This window comes from Drosophila kikkawai, chromosome 3R (assembly GCF_030179895.1).
Source record: "Drosophila kikkawai strain 14028-0561.14 chromosome 3R, DkikHiC1v2, whole genome shotgun sequence".
NCBI lineage: Eukaryota > Metazoa > Arthropoda > Insecta > Diptera > Drosophilidae > Drosophila > Drosophila kikkawai.
In genome coordinates, this window is record NC_091731.1 from 14,736,654 (window position 1) to 14,756,152 (window position 19,499).

The following is a 19,499-nucleotide window of genomic DNA, read 5'->3' on the forward strand; positions in this document are numbered from 1 at the left end:
GAGTTTGCCACTACATAAATATTTATGATTTATTTATTGCTTTGTGTGACCTTAGGATGACTTATTATTGTTAATATTAATAAGCAACTACAGTTACAAGCTTAGGATTAGTTAGTTCTACTAGATTCCCTTGGGAAGTATTACAGGAAGTCCGGTTAGCGTTGAAATATTCCAAGTATCTACGGTAGTATTGCAGCAATCCGATGTATAGAAGTATTGAGAATGGCGAGCTCCTCTCTTCTCGGCTGTTTCCAGGTGAATCCCCTTTTGATATTCTTAAACGTTGCTTTAGCTTGTCGCGGCGGCAGTGAAGATAGTGGCTGTGGGATTGACTGCGGCAATAATTGGCTACACAACCAGCTAACCACACTGCCAAAGCGCATAGCCAATTGAGGTTACTTGGATTGTTTGATTGATTGTGATGACTACTGACACTAATTTGGTTATTTCTCGGGGCTCTCGGCGGTTACTGGATGATTGATGATAAGACAAAACTGAATGTTCTGTTATTTTTTGAATATTTTGTGCAGAAACCACTATTAGCCTCACCATCTTGCGGATTTTCGTAGAAACTTCAAATCCGCTGAGCTTTTGTTCAAAGAGCGCCACCTTCAGGTCCCGAGTGGCGGCATGAAGTCGGGGGATTTTCTATGCTGCTATTTATGCTATGTAGCGTGGCCGCGGGAAAAAGCTCTTGTATGCGGTCGGCGGGGGTGGTGGTGGTGAACAGGGCGCTGTAAAATATGCAATCTTTAGTTTTAGTTGTCCAAAAAATTAGCTGTATTTGTGAGTACTACAGGTTTATTTTGTAACCTCTTTTTGTATGTCTTTCTTAGCTTTCATTTGAGGCTTGTAATTAGTTTAGGTTAGCCCCAAGTTCAGTTTAAAATTGCAGCCCCCCGTGGCTTAATTGCAGTTTATACTTGGCTCAATTAGAGTCGCCATGTTCAAGGTCATCGAAAGCTCGCGACCAAGAAACCTTGCACCTGAAGGTTACCTCTCTTGCCCCACTTTGTTCTCTAGAAGCAAAGTACCCCATTTTTATAATGTAATTAAATAAAACCACAAGATACGTATACAGTTTTTAGCTCTTCATAGAAGATATATTCATGTTTTATTTGTATTCTTTATTTAAAAAACCAGTTCTTATACATATATTCATGTTACTTAGGGTTAAACTTACTTAGCTCTATTTAAATGTAAAGAATAATCAGTTTGACACTATCACAAAAATTGCATATAATATGTTTTATATTGTTTTGTATTCGCATTTTCTTGCATTCGGGAAGATCGTACGTTCCGGAATGTCGTACCAGATAGTGCATTTACATGCTTCAAAATGTTTCAGTGCAAATGCACTCCTGACACGCAACCCAAAACCTTCAAAGGATGCATTATTTTGCTTATCGCTTCTCTCGTATTATATATATATTCTTTGAACTGAAACGAGAACTAAAATTATGTTGAGCACATCGCGGCGTCGCGGTTTCTTTATTATTATTTTTTTTGGGCGGCGAGGCGGGCAGTGTCATTTGGCAGCTATTGGACCAGTCTCAGTCCGGATCGATCTCTTTCTCTCTCTCTCCTGGCAGTGTTATTATAGGGATTGGACAAACCAAACTCTGACAAAATCAAACAAAGCTCGAAAAACGCATGCAGAACAAAGGTGAACGGGTTTGGGAATGAGAGATCCGAGTACAATGAACCATGGATCTGTGCTCACGGAACGGAGGTGATAAGGCAATGGCAGTCGCCGCCGTCGCAGGTGCCAAGGTGCGCAGCTGATAATGATAAGGCCCCTGGGAAGGGTGTGTGATGTGTGCCCGTGTGGTGTTTTGTGAAAAGTGGGTCGATGCGGCTGGCTGATTACCGATCGCCGATCGGTTATACAAGCCATTTGTGTGTCACCAAATGTCATTTACTGCTGCGCCCTGACTTTTCCACCATTTGTGTATGTTCCATCACTCAGCGCCATGTAAAGCCTATGAAATCCCAGCGGAAACACATCAAAATGGAATCGAGTTCTTGTGGTTAAAGATAAGATAAGCACGAGGGGCCAAGATTAAAGGCTGAAAAATATTAATCCAGCGGGTGGAGAAAGCACCCAAAATTTGTCGGTGCAGTTCCCAATGCTTTTTGGAGCAGAGATTCGTTTCCATGAGGGGGGCCTCTGCCAATGCAGCCTTCAATTTCGACTTGCTTGGCTGCTTTTTACTTGACTTTAGTTAGGTGTGGCGCATGAACGGCAAATAAATCCAAAACGAGGCCAAAACATTGAGCAGGCATTAGGCCCAAACAAAAGCAAGAGGCAGGTACAAGAGGTAGCATAATCGGAGAATTAAATCCACACAAACTGACTTTTCGAGTGGAGCGAATAAAACAAACAACCAAATAGAAGTAGCAAACAGCAAACAGAATTTTTTGCAATTAAAACAAGCCACCAAACAGTGAGCGTTCATTGCACACACTGCGTATACGCGATGATGTGTCATCTATATGCACACACACACACTACACTGCTGTATCTATATAGAGTGGAATATCTGACAGCTAATAAACAGTTTTAGCTTACTAAATTCATTGTGTGTTTGTGTGTTAGTTTTTAATCGCGTGCCAGCCAGCAGTGTGTGTGTGTTCTAATTTCGAAAGAACAAGAGCTCCGGCAATTAAATAAATTATTGTTCATTTGTGTCACTGTGTGCGTGTGTGCTTAGGTGTATCGATAAATGAAAAGCTAGCTCATGAGCTTAAAAAGCGTTAACTGAATAAAAAAGAAACGAAAATGCGGCTCTATGTGCCTCTCTGCCTGTCAAATTCAACGCTACCATGTGCGTTAAATGGGTTACATGGTCGACCTGCTGGCAGTTTGAATGAAAAAAATTTCTAAAATGCCCCAAAACGCCGCTTCGCCCATTGCCATCGTTCTTTCCCTCCTCTAAGCTGTTTGCTCCTCTTTATGGCCCACTTAGTGGCTCAGTTATAATTTCATTAGGCAAATGCTGAGCATTTTTCATTAGCACTTCATGAACCCCTCCTCTTCTCCCCTGGCTGCCATGTTGACCAACACGTTTACTTTTATCTGGGTCATAAAAGTCGACGCTGGCTTTGCCGCCAGCAGAAAGCAGAGTTTCAAAGAAGTTGTCGTCACCGGAAGTGACCCGAAGTGCTACAAAACCCAAAAAGTATACAGGGCCATAACGCTACTTAAATAAATTACTGTTTGACTTGGCCAAAAAAAAAAGAGAGAAATAATTGCGAATTGCAAGAGCAGCTAGAAGACCAACAAGAAGCTAACGTTTTGAGGTGGAAAAACATTGCTAAATAAAAGCAGAGTTGGGGAATATTGCTTGCCTGATTAAGCTGGGCAGTTGGATGGAAAAGTACTTATTTGATTCAAGTTTTTAAAAGGAAAAATTAAGTTCAAGTTTATAGAAATAATATTTCTTTTATTTTGGGGCTATGGGAAATATTTTCTTTTTATAAAGGGAAAAACTATCAATGAAGAAGTTCTATAAAATATTATATTAAGACAACTTCCTGTATTAAGATACATTTTTGAAATTTTCCTTTAATGAGAAACTATTAGAAAATTAAAATAGTTATTTATTTTGTAAGAAATACTTTCATAATGTAATACTTTTATTTACAAAATGTATTCTATACATTTTTTTATGAAGCATACTTCCAAAATTAAAGAGTTTTTTACTTAAAATGTATTTTATTAAATTATTTAATAAGAAATACTTTCAAAATTCAATTCCTCTACATACAAAATGTATTATATATTTATTTTAATAAGAAATTCTCTTTAAAACCATATAGTTTTTTAACTCATATTGTATTTTATTCATTTTCAAAAAAGAAATTCCTTAAAAATTAATACAAAAAGTATTCATGAATTATTTTTAATGAAAAATACTTCAAACATCAAGTAGTTTTCTGCTCAAAATATATTCTATTAATTTATTTTATATGTAATACTTCAAAAATCAAATAGTTTTCTGCTTATATTGATTTGTTTTATAGGAAATACTGCCAAAATCCAATATTTATGTATAAAAAATGTATTGTACTAATTTTTTGTGTGAGAAATATTTAAAAAATCTAAATTTTCTGCTCAAAACCTTTCTTATTTACTTAAAAAAACCGTTCAATATTTTTTTGAAAATAACCTAAAGCGCCCCTCAAAGTCCATTATACCATCTAAAGAGTATTCAGCTTGGAAAGAACGTTTCCCCCTTTTAATTCCCTCAGTCGCATGATCAGCCACGCACGCGGACTCTGGCACTTATCATCTGCTAAATACACGCACTCATACAGCACACAGATGCAGATACGGATACAGATACGGATACTACAAGCACAAAAGTCGCGCGCGCACGCAAAAAGGCAAAAGCAAAACGAATTGGAAGAGGAGGAAAGGCCTACGGAGCGTATACGTAATCACGGATTGCCTTGCGGAATGTTTGCCATTCGATTCTTTATCTGCAGACGGGAAGCGACAACAACCACTGCCAGACAAGTCCAAAAACGAAGACTGCCCTTGTCTGGCTGACGGATTTTTTATACAAATTTTTATGAATGATTCTTTATTTTTTGTTGTTGTCTTCCTGCGATTTTTGCTGGTTTTTTCGTCAGCTTGTTGGGGCATTCGGCCTGGCAACAGCGATATGATTAACTGGAAGTAAGAAATTCCAGAAACTAATCTCTCTCTCTCTCTCTCTCTCTCTATCTCTCTCTCTGTCGCTTTCCGTCACCATTTACGCATTTACGTGGCTGCCCCAGCAGCAGCGGCATTTATAAATAACAGAGAGCGGCGAATAACAACAATTGACGCAGCTAACTAATGACGAGCGATGTTGAGGCATAAATGCTTTTTAGCTCTTTTTTCCTTTGGTTTTTATGGCAATTTTGTCTAAAATTAAAAAGAACAAAACGAACTGAGTCATGCGGGGAAGGCGTGATACCAACAAAAGATCAGAGATCCAGTGTTGTTTTGAGAGGGAAAAATTAGGGAATGGGGGAAGGCCTAAGCTGAAGCAGAATCTAGTTTGGAATTTATTATGTTTTTCTAGGTTTCCTTGGTTATTCATAGTTATTTTTGATCAAAGAAAGAGTTTCCTTTAGCAGAAAGGCTTTAAACTTTTTTAAAAACTAAAATATTTCGCTTTAACCTCTATTCAGAGCCAAAGTTAAGACACACCAAGAACCCAAACGTTCTAATCAACTTTCTGTGAAATATTTCAAATAAAAGTGGTGTGGTGTTCCTCAAAATAATAGTTTTTCCTGCATAAAACCTCTACGAATTGCTCTGTCAATGGCACAGTTAAATAATACAAATACTTGGAACAACTATCTTAGAATAACTAACGACTGAATTCATCAAACTTTAAACTGTTTTGCCAAGAACAACAAACTGAACTGAACTGACTTTCCCCCAACTTTTTCCCCACAACGAAACGGAACGGAAGGACATCGATAAAGCCGTGTCTGTGTCTGTGCAAAGATTTGTTGGCAGCAGAGCCTCAGGTTGACCCAAATCACTAGAGGCCTGAATGCCGCGTGCCTTTCCATCTAACTATCTACGGTATCGTGTCGCTCTCCTTCGCCTTCTTGGGGTGATGTAATAAGTGGCAGGCCAAATGACACACTAGAGTGTGTGTGCATTGAAATTGCAGAAAAGGCGGAATGAAAGAAAGCCAGAGTGGCACAAAGGCGTCGGCAAGGGGGTCAATACAGAGATACAAAGATGAGTTATGCAGTTGGCCATAAATTTTGTCATCCGAGTGCATTTTAGCCATATTTATAGAGCGCTCTTCGACTTAATTCGAACGGGCCACAAACTAATAAATGTCAGCATTCGGGGCAAATAAATATAGATAAATGCCCTGTCTCCTCTACTCTCTTGTGGCACGGCAACATTTCACTTTTCATTCTAGCCCCTCGGCCCACCTCGAATCCATCCCTTGCGAATATGTGCACTGCATTTGGCCCGAAGCCAAGGAGAATTTTTATTTTTGGCTCCTTGGCTAAGCTCACGAACTGCAGCCAGGCCACAGCCATAGATACTACCTATACTCTTGGGCCAGGCCAGGCCAAAGCTATCTAGGTTGGGTATACTATATAGCCATGGCTATATAGCGCGGTGCTGGTACTGTCGCTGGTGGTGGTGTTGGTGGTGGGTTCCACAACAAAAATCAATAAGCGGCGGCACGAAGCCCATCCAATTGCAATTATCGGAGGTGCCAAAAAGCACATTTCAAACTAATCAAACTGCAACTGGAGGAGGCGGCGGAAGGGCTGTCGGAAGGGGATTTCCCTTCCTTTTCGCCAGAATCTAGGTCATAACACTGACCCAATTTCCGCTTTACATAACTGTGCTGTGCTGTGCTCGCCAAAGGGAAGTGGAAGGACGGAGTGACCTCCATTCGGAGCATTTTGCAGGCTGCTGCAATGCATCTCTCACTCACTCTTTCCCTCCCTACATACATACGACCTTGTGGTGCGGGCTGAAGGTCGAGTTTGGTAGCCAAAAACCAAATAAACCGCAACCAGCACAGCCATTTCTAAGAATCTATACACACATACATACGTAGAGATATTTAATTTAAACAACAGATATTTCGAAATTCTACAAAGCATTTCCACAACACGTGATTCATTTGGAAATACACAAAACGCTAGACTGGGCTTATCAGCTAGTACCTAGTCTGGCGGAGTGACAAATTGGGAATCTGCCTTCTCACACTGACTAACTAAGCGCATTCTACACAGACTATATATATAATTATATACTAATGTTTGTGTGTACAAGTGGCCAATGATCCATCACAGAGTGCCGCCAACAATGATGTCATAATGATATCTGTTTATAAAAGTTTACGTGTTTTTCAGCTGGTATTCTCTGTTTCTTTTTAACGATGACAACTTTTGTCTGCTGCCGGCTGCTGATATCAGTTAAAGTCCAAAATCCAAATGCAAATTCAACAAATGTTTATAGATTATTTTTAGGAGGATCTACATATATGCGCTGCCGTGTTGTATTTATAAAGAATGAAGGAATTCAAAGTCCAGAAGAGAAATATTTGAATATTATACCGAGAGAAGAAGTAGATGTGTAGGTATTTCTTCTTTAAAACATAATTTCTAGATAGCAGCAACTATTTTATTTAGCTTGACAAAGCCTCAGATTGATGACTATAAACCGGTTTTCTATGACAACTTTGAGTGAAATCAATCATCGAGGGATTTTTGCCATGAATCACTTTAATATTTCAGTGAAATATTTTCATATATGTATTTTGGGTTTTTAGTCTCTCTTGTTTGCTTTGCCATATCTGTTTGATGTGTGCTCTCTCTCTATTTTCTGTGTCAAAATGCATTTTTCAGTCATCCGCCCACACACAAACACACCATACACACCCCCAAACAAGAATCGACCTCATAACAACACCCACAAAATCCGCACACATGTGTGCATTTGTAGCCTTATGTAAAAGTCGTCGCTTCGTTATTTTTACACAAAATATTGCAATTTTGCTGTTTGTGCTGCCTGCTGCTTGCTGCTGCTACCCCCGCACACGGGCACACACTACGTATACGTATTGCGAAACTGTGCAAGGTCAAGTGGTTACGAATCGTGCGAGTCTCTCGAGTGCTCTACCTCCCCCGTTTCTCTTCGTGTATTTTAATTGCCACTGCTACTTTGTTTCTATTCTGATCAGTTCTAATTAAGATTTCCCTCGAAAGTTAAATCGTGCTGACTGACAACAGGGTTTTCGGTGCATCTTATATAAGATGAAAACGAGAACTGCAGCAGCGTTGTGCGACAGAGACAGAGGTGGATGAAAATTTGGGTTACAAGCAACTGCAGCGATACTAAATTTAAAACGCTGAGTAAGCGAGATGGCCACATGGCGGGCTGTGGAGGTGTAAGCGAGAGCCAAAGTCGCGCACAGTTGCCGCTGATTGTTTTAAACAAATTGCCGCCGCACAATGGCTGCTGTGTGTGGTTGTTGTTGTTGTTAAGTATTTAACAATGTGAGTGTGCAGGTTTCTCTCGAGCAAAAATTGTTCACATTGCACTGGCATTGTTTCGCCTTTCGCCTTCTTTTTTTCGTGCTTTTATTTTTATTTTTGTGTGTGTTTTTTTTTTGCAATTACAGGGTGTTGGTGTTGTTGCAATGGCAATTGCATAATGCCAAGCGAAATTATATGGCAAAAATGCAATGGCAGATGTGCAGCGAAACTAAAGTGCGGCTTTATTCATAGCAATTTCAGTGATATTACGTATACGCCAGGGCAGGCAGAGCTAGAAACGTGGCTTTTTGTGGCGTGTCTAAATCAGCTGTTTAGGATTCATTGTTGGGAATTAATTTCGAGATACCGAAGCAGGGACTATCCCTGATTATTTTGTAGAAAAAAGCAGCAACCTTTTCGTATTACGTATACGCCACCAGAAAAAAAAGAAAGAAAACCAAAACACTGGCCCAAAACTTTGGTTTCAATCGCTAATTGAGGCCTAAACATCAGCTGTTGTGTTTAACCTATTTGTTAGAGGAATATCCAAAGCTAACCGAAGACAGTCTACAAATATTACGTATACGCCACCGAGGCAACCAAGGTAACACTGGCCCGAAGACTTGGAAAATCCACAAAAGTGAGTTGACTCCCACCGAAAAAAACCCTCGATCGATGGACTGGGTCCGACAGCTGCCTTTAACGTTGACTTCCGATTTTGTTTTTTAAAGTTTTTGTGTGGAAAACCTTCTCCTCGAAGGTGGAAATGTTGCCAGTTGTGCCGCTCGTTGTTGCCGATTCGATGGGGAAATGAACACTGACGATGAAGCTGGCTAAAAAGGCATTCGGCCAACATCAGTCGGCGGCAGAGGCGAGGGCAGCGACGTCGACTGCAGCGCCGGACTGCAGTTGCGTTGCTTTGCGTTCCGTTTTTTTTTTTTTTCTTTCTTTCGTCTTTTGTGGCGTTTGGCGTTCTTTTTCGTTAAAGAAAACTGTTACAATTTTAGGCCAAAACGCGACGCGAACCGACACCGATTGTTGTTGTTGCTACATATAGTTTTTTAGTTCCGTTTTGAGGGCCACGCGGACTTGAATGAGTGTGAGTGTGTGTTTGTCTTTTTTTTTCTATTTCCTTTGATTTTTCTTCTTTTTTTTAAGTGTATTTTGTTGCCGAGTGCATGTGTGTGGTTTGTGGCAAAGACGCTCTAAGGTGAAATATACTAAATGCAGGGCGGAATTTTTTGTACGAAATTTATTTCTGTCTCTCGCTGCAAATGCAGCTGCCACACACAGCACACTTACACTCAAACACTCTTATGCCTTTACACAACACACACCCTCAGACACTCTCCAACAGTCGGCAAACTTTTCATTTCGTTTCGTTGTCGCGTGTGAAAACTAAAAAGTCAAACTACTTTGGTCTAATGTTGGAGCGCAACTGTCAGCTGCTCGGTTCGTTCACAAAAAAAAAAAAAGCAAAGCACCGCCACAAAGAGAGAGTGGGAGAGCTTAAGAAACTCTTTTTCTCTCGATGTCTCTCTGAGAGTGAGCTTTTCTGCCCTCAAGCTTCGCTGGCTTTTGCAGTTGCACTTGTTGTTGCTGCTGCTGCTGCTGTTGCATGACGCAAATGTGGCGCAAAAACAACTACAAAACTATAACAAGCTGTCGCTCTCTTTATCTATTAGTCGCCTGCTCTCTCACTCTTGCTCTTAGCTACTTGTCTCGCTCATGTCGGTTGCAGTTTGCATTGGACGTTAATGTTCAAGGTGATGTCGCCACGTGTGTGTCTGTATGTGTGTTTGTTTGTGCAGTGTTTTTGGCTTTGTGTGCGTGTGCCATGTGTCACGGTTTTCGCCCGAGAGATTCCGCAATTATGCGAAATTATCGATCAAATTGTAGTTCTAAGGTCAGACTTAAATTGAAAATTTCCCGCCCTCCGCTGTCTGTCAACAGCTGATATCGGCTATAGTTAATCTCGTCATGCACGAATTTCGCGTGATTAGTGTTTGGTTAGGTTTATTATTTCGATAAAACAAACGAACCAACACAAAAGAATTTGAGCAATAAATAATTTACTAACCTGAAAAGCGATATAATAAAATATTAAAGCTGAACAGCGGGAAATTCAGCAGTTGTTTGGGAAATTGCTATAGTTCTTGTTCACTGGAAGTTTGTGTGGGAATTGTCTTTCTTTAAATAGCATTACTTGTTTACAAAATTCGTATATTGAATGGAAAATACCTCCTTTAACAAAGAGTTGCAACAGAAGTCACTGAGTTTTTGAAGTCTCTTTTCATTGCATACTTTTAGACACATTTTAAAGTGTTTTAAAAAATTTAACATAAATGAGAGGTATTTTATTCACCATTTTTTTTATTTTCAAATAAATATATCTAATCAATAATAGTTTCTCATGAATAATATATACATATATCCAATTCCAACTTAAATACATAGTCTCTCCCATCGGGTTAATGATTTAATTCGTTGGCCATAAACTTGTTATTTCCGTTAATAAAACAACTAAAGCTTGATTTCTATATCCCCCGATTGCGTAAGTCCGTCCGCTTAGCCATTGTCTATTATTCAAGTGCGAGTTTTTATTGAATTTGATGGCGTTTTATTGGCCAGCGCACTTCAATCGAAGCTAATTTCATCATAAAACTTGTCATGAGGTCACCGGGTCTCTGTCGGCACAATGCACACACACACACACACGACGATGACTATGACTATGTTAGCTATAGCTTTAGCTCTGGCTATAATTACTCCCGATAATTGGTTGGCTGACCACCGCCCGGGGGATTGATTTTACTTTAACGCTATAGCTTAACCAAAAAAAAAAAAAAAAAAAAGGAAGAACGCTGCAGTGACAGAACCCAGCGATTGCATAAGACACCCCGTCATCGTGTGGCAAAGAAAAATAACTCTTAAATGCACACGTACACTCGCAAAAAATAAGTAGTGAATTGTTTTTTAAATTTGGGAATGTCTTAATGAGACTACTGATGTGATGAAAGAACATTTTCAGAACTTGAAAAAATATATAAAGCAAACAGAATATTGTACAATTTGAAAAACGATGTCCTACAATTTATAAATATCAATTTCTCCAAAAATTGATTGTCACAAGTTTATGTATCTGAGAAATACATATCTGTAGATTTGAAATCAATAAAAATGGTGCCAGAAATTATGCCACCAAATTGTATTTGACACCTAGATTATTATATAGCATACTTTTTGGCACATTTGAATCATTTCGTCATTTAATTTTTAAAAATATGCACATATTTTAGAAAGAAAAATAATTAAAATGTAAGTAAAATGTAAATAGAAATGGGGCTTCTTTCAGAAAATAACACAATCTTATTTCACAATATTCTTGGTTTAAATTCGAATATAGTTTCCTATTTAAACTAATTTCGTTGAGTGTACCTAGTACAGGGTATACATAACACAATATAGACAGAGGGGGTGAAAAGCGAAATTCGCTCGGCCAGAAAATCAATTTCATTTTCCTTGACCTCGTGGGGCCAGAACGCGAAAAAAGAAGGAAAATGAAGGCAAAAGCAGGGTGAAATGGTGGAAAACCAAGACAACAAAAGACAATGAGAGCGTTAGGGAACACCGAGAGTGTCGACAAAGGATAATTGACGGTCATTTGAAATGCAAAAGTGACAAAAGCTGCGGCGTTCGCCAGCAGACAAATGTCGAAATAATGTCACCAAGTTGCCTTTGCCTTTGCCCAGCTGCAGTTCGGACCAAGAACAGAGCCAAAAACCTAGTGCTAGCCAGTTGGCCCATTCGCAGTGCCTGAGCCAAAAAGCCAAAGCGAAACGAAAATAGAAAATTGGCAAATGGCTTTCGTTTTGCTGCAAATGCACGCGATTGGGAGAAAACAGAGGAGAATAATATGTATTTATATATATATCCCAGTATATATGGTGGTGAATCGCAAACAAAATCAATTTGCAGCATGAAAATCTTCTTAATTGTTTATGCCAGCGATTTCTAAAACCGATTTGATTTGGCCGCTCCCCGCTGTGAAATTTCACTCATTACTACGGACGGCTTGCTTTGTGTGTGGGGGCATAATTAACGTCTGTGAGCGTTTTCAGAGCGTTGCATTTTCAAGACCCCGAACCCCTCCGAAACCCGATAGATTCCCCCGATGCATGTGGGTGTAAATGTTTGGACAACGAAGGGGATTACCAAAACACACATTTAAAAATCAAAAAGAAATCGCAGCGAAGGAAAATCAAATGCGAAAATAATTATTTGGAAAATGTGTGTAACAAGAAAATGCTGAATATAATCATATGCAATTTTTGTCATCTCACTGATTATTGTCTTAATCGATTCTTAATTCTTAAGATTATTTTTATTTTATTCAAAATCCAATTTATCTGTTTTCTTTGTTGTTTTTTTTTTTTTTTTTCTTTTTTTAATACTTTTTGAGGGGAGAAATGAATCAAACTGAAGCTTATGGCTAAGGTAATATTATTTTTTTTAGTATGGCAAAATTAGGTTCGTAAAGGAACGGATAAAAACGAGTATAAACGAAACAAAAACCATTGATAAACTGGACTTGCAACAAAAAAGGGTTATGGGGACTGGACTCACCTGTCTCCATATCCTTCCTTCCGGCGGATCCTTTCGGTTTCTCGCTGCAGTTGAAATTATGCTAAAACGGCCACTGGATACCACCAGCTGTGTTCACTTGCTTGCGGTTTTTCAAAGCGAGCACAGGGTGTATCCCACTGGCAGTTGCACATGGAAAAGCTTCGCGTGGAAAGCTTAGCGCGGACACAAACCGCTTTTCCGCCCCGCTCCGTCTCGCTCTTGCCCTCGCAGAACCTTCCCGAAGAAGGCGTAGTTTTCCATCGGAAATTCAATTTTGGCTGCACTTTTGCACTTGATATTTCTTTTATTTGATTTTGGCATATTTGTCCTTGATCACTTGATTTTGGATATCAATTTGTTCGTATTATTTAGCACTTTATAAAAATAAATGTAAAATAAATAACACAAAATGATACACTTTAAAATATTTATATTTTATTCCAAGAGATATAAAAATGTCCTACCTTATTTTGGATTTGTTGTCTTTTGTAGAAACTATTAAGGGATTCTTTAAGACTTTAGAAAATAAACTGAATTACTTATAATTTTAAACATTTTAAAAATTTGACCCATTTACTGCTTTTAAATACATTTCTCTCACACTTTTTTACTTGCAGTTTTATAATAATAAAAAAAACATACAACTAGATCCTTTTTATATTTTTACTATGCTAAAATATGTATTATTTTAATTGTAATTAATTTTTGTAATTCCTAAAAATTCACCTAATAGTTCGTTTGCTTTTATGTAAATTTATTGTAGAAGGATATGTCCATGGCTCTTTTAAGTTTAAAAATTGTTTATAAAGGACATACATATATAAAAAAAAGGCACGGGAAAATATTCTACCTCTATAATTTTTAATTGTTTACTAATTTAAATAATAAACTTAATTTTATCAATTATCTGCTTTGTTTTTATAAAATTCTGTAATTTTACAAGGTAATTTCAAAACTATAAAGCACAGCTTATGAACTTCCCTCTGCTATTTGAAACCTTTATTAATTTTTTAGATATTAGCCCCTAAACCTTTAACTAAACACTTTTCACTGTATTTTTGGTTCTTATTTTCACCAGCTGTGACTATGTGTGTGTGTGTGTTTCTCTTTTAAACTTTCCGCTGTCCAGAAGACAGAGGACCTCTTCATCGGGATAAAGATAGAGGAAGTGTGTGTGCATCTCGGATTCTGTTTTCGATTCGGCTCCAACAGCTGCCAGCCAACTGTGGGCTCTATTCTACATACATATATGTATATATGTATATATGTATATATGTATGTATGTGTGTACATAAGCGAAAGCGAACGTGTCTATATGTAGGGGAGAGGTGGAGAACGCCATATCCTTTGTGTATTCGTGTGCGCCACCCACGCATATACACATGTAGCTGTGCGGCTGCATGGGCGTGGAAAGGTCAAGGTGCAGGACAACAACGACAACAATAACAGTGCCTACAAGTGTTGCACCTGCCACGTTTGTATGCATCCGATTAGCTGCTTAATTATTCAAATTTAATTGCCATATGCTGGCGTGCGTCACATGATTTTGTACGAAGTACACGCCCCGCTATATATTGTATTTGTTTGCTGTTTTGTTTTGTGCCTCTGCCAATCAATTCTCCGCACCTGATTTCGTTTTTGCCATAAATAAAGGAGACGCGCCTTTTAAATGAACTTGGTCACACTGGCATACACACACACACACAAATAGTCGCGTTCTGGGTACGGGAATACTAGGCGTATGCGTAATCCGCACTGCTGACCTCATCGGGCCTCCGCTTGTCGCCGAATAAGCGCAGGCGAGCGCCGCAGGAAGCTGCAGCTGGACTCGCACAGGTGGAGGTTGCCCTTCACCCACCCCCGTCGCTGCTTTCCACAGATATTCTGCTCGAATTTCCCGCTCGCTTTCCCTGCTCATTGCCCCGCTAAGTATGCAACAGTATTTGGTCGCGCTCGGTACACAACTACAACAAAACAGCTAACAGTTGGCCGACGCTGGCAGCGCTGTCGACGGCGCTGTCTTAAGTCGCCCACGCAAAAGCCTCTGCTGGCTCTCGCTCTAGCAAATAAAGCTCGCGAAGAGAGCAAAAAGCTTGGGCCTTGATTTTGTTGTTGTTTAAGTTAATCAAATCACATACCTGATGTGCTCAGCTCTCTTTTAGATGTCGCTCTTTCTCGCTCTCCTCTCTCGTTCGTTTGCCGGTTTTCAAGTTCAAGAGCGAGAGCGCATGTCCGCGCCATGTTCGCCTTCTCGTTCACTCCTATGCAGCAGCAGCAGTGCAATGTGTGGGCGTTTGTGTGTGTGTGCGCTGCACTCCGACTATTGTTGTTGTTGTTTCTCGTTTCCTTTCGCCTTTTCGCTTTTTGCTGTCGTCATGCAGAAATCAACGAAATTTCGCCTTCCGCCCATTTCTTACCCCCTTCGTTCCAGAGGGGGCGGGGCTGTTTTTAGCCGCTCAGCTGAACTGAACTGAAGTGTCGCTAATTAAATTTCCCTTGCTGACGGAGTTGGAGCAGCAAGCGCACCCTAAAAATAAACAAACATACGAGATTTTTTGTTTAGAAAAAAACATCGCTCCACTGCAGGCAAACATTATTGATTCCCGCCCGGTCAGCGTTTGGTCCGTTCGTTCCGTCATCTATAAACAAACACATTCCTTTCAGCCCATCCAGGCCATTCGTTTGCACAATTTATGAGGGCCGCAATTTTCGGCGAAATTTGCGCACACCACACACACCGGGAATTACTCTTAAAATAAATTCCAGATAGAAAGATATCACAAATTCTAGAGAAATGTTTTACTTTACTAAACATTATGGATCAACTTTGTCAGAAAAAAACAATATAATAGAGACCGGAAACAGTCTTGAAATAACTGTTTTAGAAGTCAAATTTTCAGTTCAAAACTAATATTTAAGTACAAATTTTTTTGGGTATAAATAGTAGAGGGGAAAATAAATAATAATAAAAGTGAATCTTTTAGCTTTAAACTTGGTTTTTAATACAAATAGTATAAATTAATACAAATAGCATATATTATATTATAATAATATTATAATTAATATTTAAAAAAAAAATATTTTTGTTATACCTACAGAGTGCTTCACCCTAATTCATAAATCAGGGAAAGAAATAGAATTTTATTTTGTTGTTTCGCCTTCCCCTTCACCTAGTTGCAAAAGCGACGACCGCCTCAAGGTCCCACCCCGAGTGCATTGTACATTGCAGTGCTTGGTGCAACGAACTTGTAGCTATGCTAAATGCGCGAATTTATTTAATGAGCTACATATAGTATTCCTGTTCCAGATCGTGTTTAGAATTTGCTCAATAAAGGCATTGTGGCACATAAATGAATTGTATATAAACATTAGAAATGTACATTTCATTTGTTTTTATGCCTTTAAAATGTAATATAGGATTTTTCTTTTAAGATATAAACTGTAATTTTGAACCTTCTACCAAAATATATCACAATTCTTTAGAAACATTTAAGTTTTTCCAAACAATATTAATTTACTACAATTTTAAAAAATATTTATTCCGATATTTAATTCGAGCAGTGTACTGGAATCGATTTCGGGGTTTTGGGAATCGATGGTTCTAGATTGCTGTTGCTTTTTCTTTTTTTTTTTTCGCTGCTTACTGTAAAGCTGCGGGGAATCCATTAAGTAGGAACACGGACACTGGCTGGCACTGGCGATTAATTAAATGGCCAGGCGGAGTTCTCGTTTTGCTTTAGCAGGTATTCCGGACAGGTTGAAGAGGTGGAGGCACTAGAGACAGGGTGGAGACGCGTAAAGCTAGAGAGGGGGCGATTGCAGTCGCCACTTGGCGTAATCATCAACATCAATTCAATTAAAGCCCCATGTGAGCGCGTGTGTGTGTGTGTGCGCGAGTGAAAGATAATAAAATTGAAAGGCAAAACGCATAGGGCAATAATAAGTGCGAATAAGTGTGGCAAAGGGAATGAAAAAAAAAACCGAGATAGAGCGAGAGCGGGAGCGGGATGTTTGTTTCGCCTTCTTCCTTGTCCAATGAATGTTTGACGCCGCCACGTTTTGTTCGCCTTTGTGTTCTGTGTGTTTGCTGTTTGTGCTTTTCGCTTTTGCTTTTTGCTCTGCTTTTGTTTTTGCTTCCTCTTTGTTTGCCGCTGCTCTCGTTGCTACACGTGTAGGCGTCTCGCTCTCGCACTGAAACGTGCCAAACTGGTTTGCCACACACACGCACACAGGTACAGCACAGCACTGAGGCAACTACATAGTGCCAGCTCGCTCGCACTCACTGCGCCGCGCACTGTATGTACAACTAGTATCTTAACCTTGAACTTGAAACACAGACTCACGCACACACACACACACAAACGGACAGTGAGAGCGACACACTGAACGAACGTCAAGCACGCGATGCTGACGCCGCCGTCAACGTCGGCTGCGCTTCGAAGCGCTTTAGCGCTGTCGTTTTCTCTCACTCTCTCTTCCACCACCCCTCTGGGTTGCCTCTTTCCTTTGGCTGACCATTTTGAACTGCAGCTTTGGCGATGCATACGTAATATGGCGAACACCTGGGTCGAGTTGTCATCTTCCTCCAACCTTATTTGGGCAATGTACCCTTCATTGCCTCCCCTTTTCTTCTGCCTTTTTGTTCTGCCTCCCTTCACCCCTTTACCATTCCACCGCATCGGCCAACATCCGAAATCCAATCGACACAACACACACACACTCACACTCTCCTCCAAATGACGCCACTCGGTAATTAAAACGGATACACTGAAAAAAAAAATCGTGTAGCTGTTCTTAAGTAATTCATATTTAAAATCTATACATTTTGGCAACCCAATATTTTTCTAAAGTTGTTTAATGCAAGCACAAAAATGGGAAATTATTGGAATCTCCAACCCTATAAGGTAACAATATATAATTTTGATCGGCGTTATCAAGCGAGTATTTATAATCTCAAAAGCTATAATTGATAAAGTTTATTAAAAAATTAAAAAACCTATTCAGTTTTAATAAACTATAACAAATTAATGACTCATCAGAGATTAGGTTCTAAGAAAAGTAGATCAAATTTGATATATGCAGAACTGTTATTGGAAAGGTGTTTAAGTATAAAGTTCTTAAGTTTTGATATGTTTCAAAACAAGAAAGAAAAGAAACCCTCGTTCGACAGATATTTAATTTATTCTCTGTGTAGCCGTGAAGATGACTTTTCCTGCCCAACCTCAACCCGCAATCCCCAAAACCGCCGCCCATTCCTCGCTTCCGTAATGAGTGTGGGTTGTGTACGGAGATGGGGCGGGTCGGGTGTTACGTAAACGAATTTCGAAATCCCATCTATTCGCACACATGCAGATGCACACTCACATTCACACTCGCACACTGGCATCGCATCGATGAACCCGTATCTTTGTGCAAACAAAAGCGACACGCAAAGCTAAAGCCCGAGTCAAGTTCAGATACAAAAATAACGCAATTGCTGTAGTAAGTAGTAGTTGTTGCTGGTGGTTTTCCACCGGGAAATCGCACTTGGATCTTGATTGACTGCATCACATGGCAAAAGTTATATCCGAGGGCTGCAGTTTACAATTTCACAGAATTGTTTACCGCACTCGCCCGATCGTATGTTCCCCCGCATGATCTTGATCTGACTCACAAACAAATAGCTAAATGAAGTACAACATGTATGCACTATTTGCGAATTTCAAAGCGTTGATCTGCCGCCGACACGTGACGCAATCGGTAAATCAACAGGCGACTGCTCATAAAACTACCGCTATACAGTAAAGTTAATGCTCGCTCAGAAGTTCGGTTAACGATTTGTCAGTGAATAAGCACTTATTTTATAGCCCATTCGATCGAAAAACATATTACGAGATTAATAAAGACTTCGATTGTCAGTTCATCTAAATGTTTATTCAATTAATGCAATCATTTAATTATAAACGAAATCAATGTCAATTTAATGGGTCTTGGTTCTATTTTATTTCACGTTATTTTCATAATAAAACATTAATTTACGGAATAAATCCGTCCTTATTATGTAAAGACTCAGAAAGCCATAATAAATTATAAATAAATTTGTTGTCAAATATCTGAACTACTTTGAAAATTGTACACATTTGCCTGTTGTTAAGTACATTAACTACATAAATTAAGGCTGTAAAAATATATATTTATCCTAAATAATTTTAGATAGTTATTTTAATTTCTTTATTTAATATTCTATTAAAAAGATTTTAAGGTAAGCTCAAATGTTTCTCGGATTTGTATGCCTATTTTTATTTTTGAAAATATTGAGAATCTCGAATCTTTACGGAGTAATATTTAATTGTATAATTCTAATTTGAATTTGTTTAGAGAACATCATTGGCACTCTCCATTAGCGACAATTGCGAGTCAAATCGTTTTGAATTGTTGGCGCAGAGTGAAGTCATAAACAAGTTGGGCAAAATTGGCAACAACAAAAATAAATAAAGGCAAAATGGCAAAAACAGCAACACAAACACCAAAGTTGAGAGCCATCTTTTCGTTTGGAGCAGAGTTCCGGGGAACTCATAATTCCCTTTTTGCCGGATTCCCGATGTTACGTTCTTTTTCTGCCTCCTTTTTTTAGCTGGTGTATAAACGGAACTGTTTATAAGCGCTTTTTTCGCATTTGTTTTGTTTAATTTCACGATGAATATATGTGTGTGTGTGTTTTTTTTGCAGCTTTTGCTGGCTTAATTCGTGTGTTGTTTATGTTATAAATACATTTTTATATTTCTGCAAATTCCGGGCAAGAAAAACAAATGAATTTTGAGAGAGGTAGGAAGAGAGAGCCAGCGTATGTTTGCAAAACTTTGCTTTTAGCAATT

The 19,499-nt window shown here is 39.0% G+C and overlaps 1 protein-coding gene and 1 long non-coding RNA gene across 3 annotated transcripts in view; one reads left to right on the forward strand and one right to left on the reverse strand.

Moving 5' to 3' along the window:
- Positions 1-19,499, reverse strand: part of LOC108084224 (uncharacterized) — a 21,847-nt gene continuing 2,348 nt past the window's right edge. Inside the window, exons 2-4 of one of the 2 annotated variants that reach the window (XR_011445169.1) lie at positions 14,784-15,172; positions 550-734; positions 1-494 (exon numbers count right to left, since the gene is read on the reverse strand). This is a non-coding gene — a long non-coding RNA (uncharacterized lncRNA). Of the gene's footprint in view, positions 735-14,783; positions 15,173-19,499 lie in introns of both variants that reach the window. The other variant, XR_001771052.3, reaches the window with a different exon arrangement.
- Positions 8,439-19,499, forward strand: part of Alp13 (Alkaline phosphatase 13) — a 24,408-nt gene continuing 13,347 nt past the window's right edge. Inside the window, exon 1 of the mRNA XM_070286762.1 lies at positions 8,439-8,659. The gene's annotated coding sequence lies outside the window, so the exon portion shown is untranslated. The remainder of the gene's footprint in view (positions 8,660-19,499) is intronic.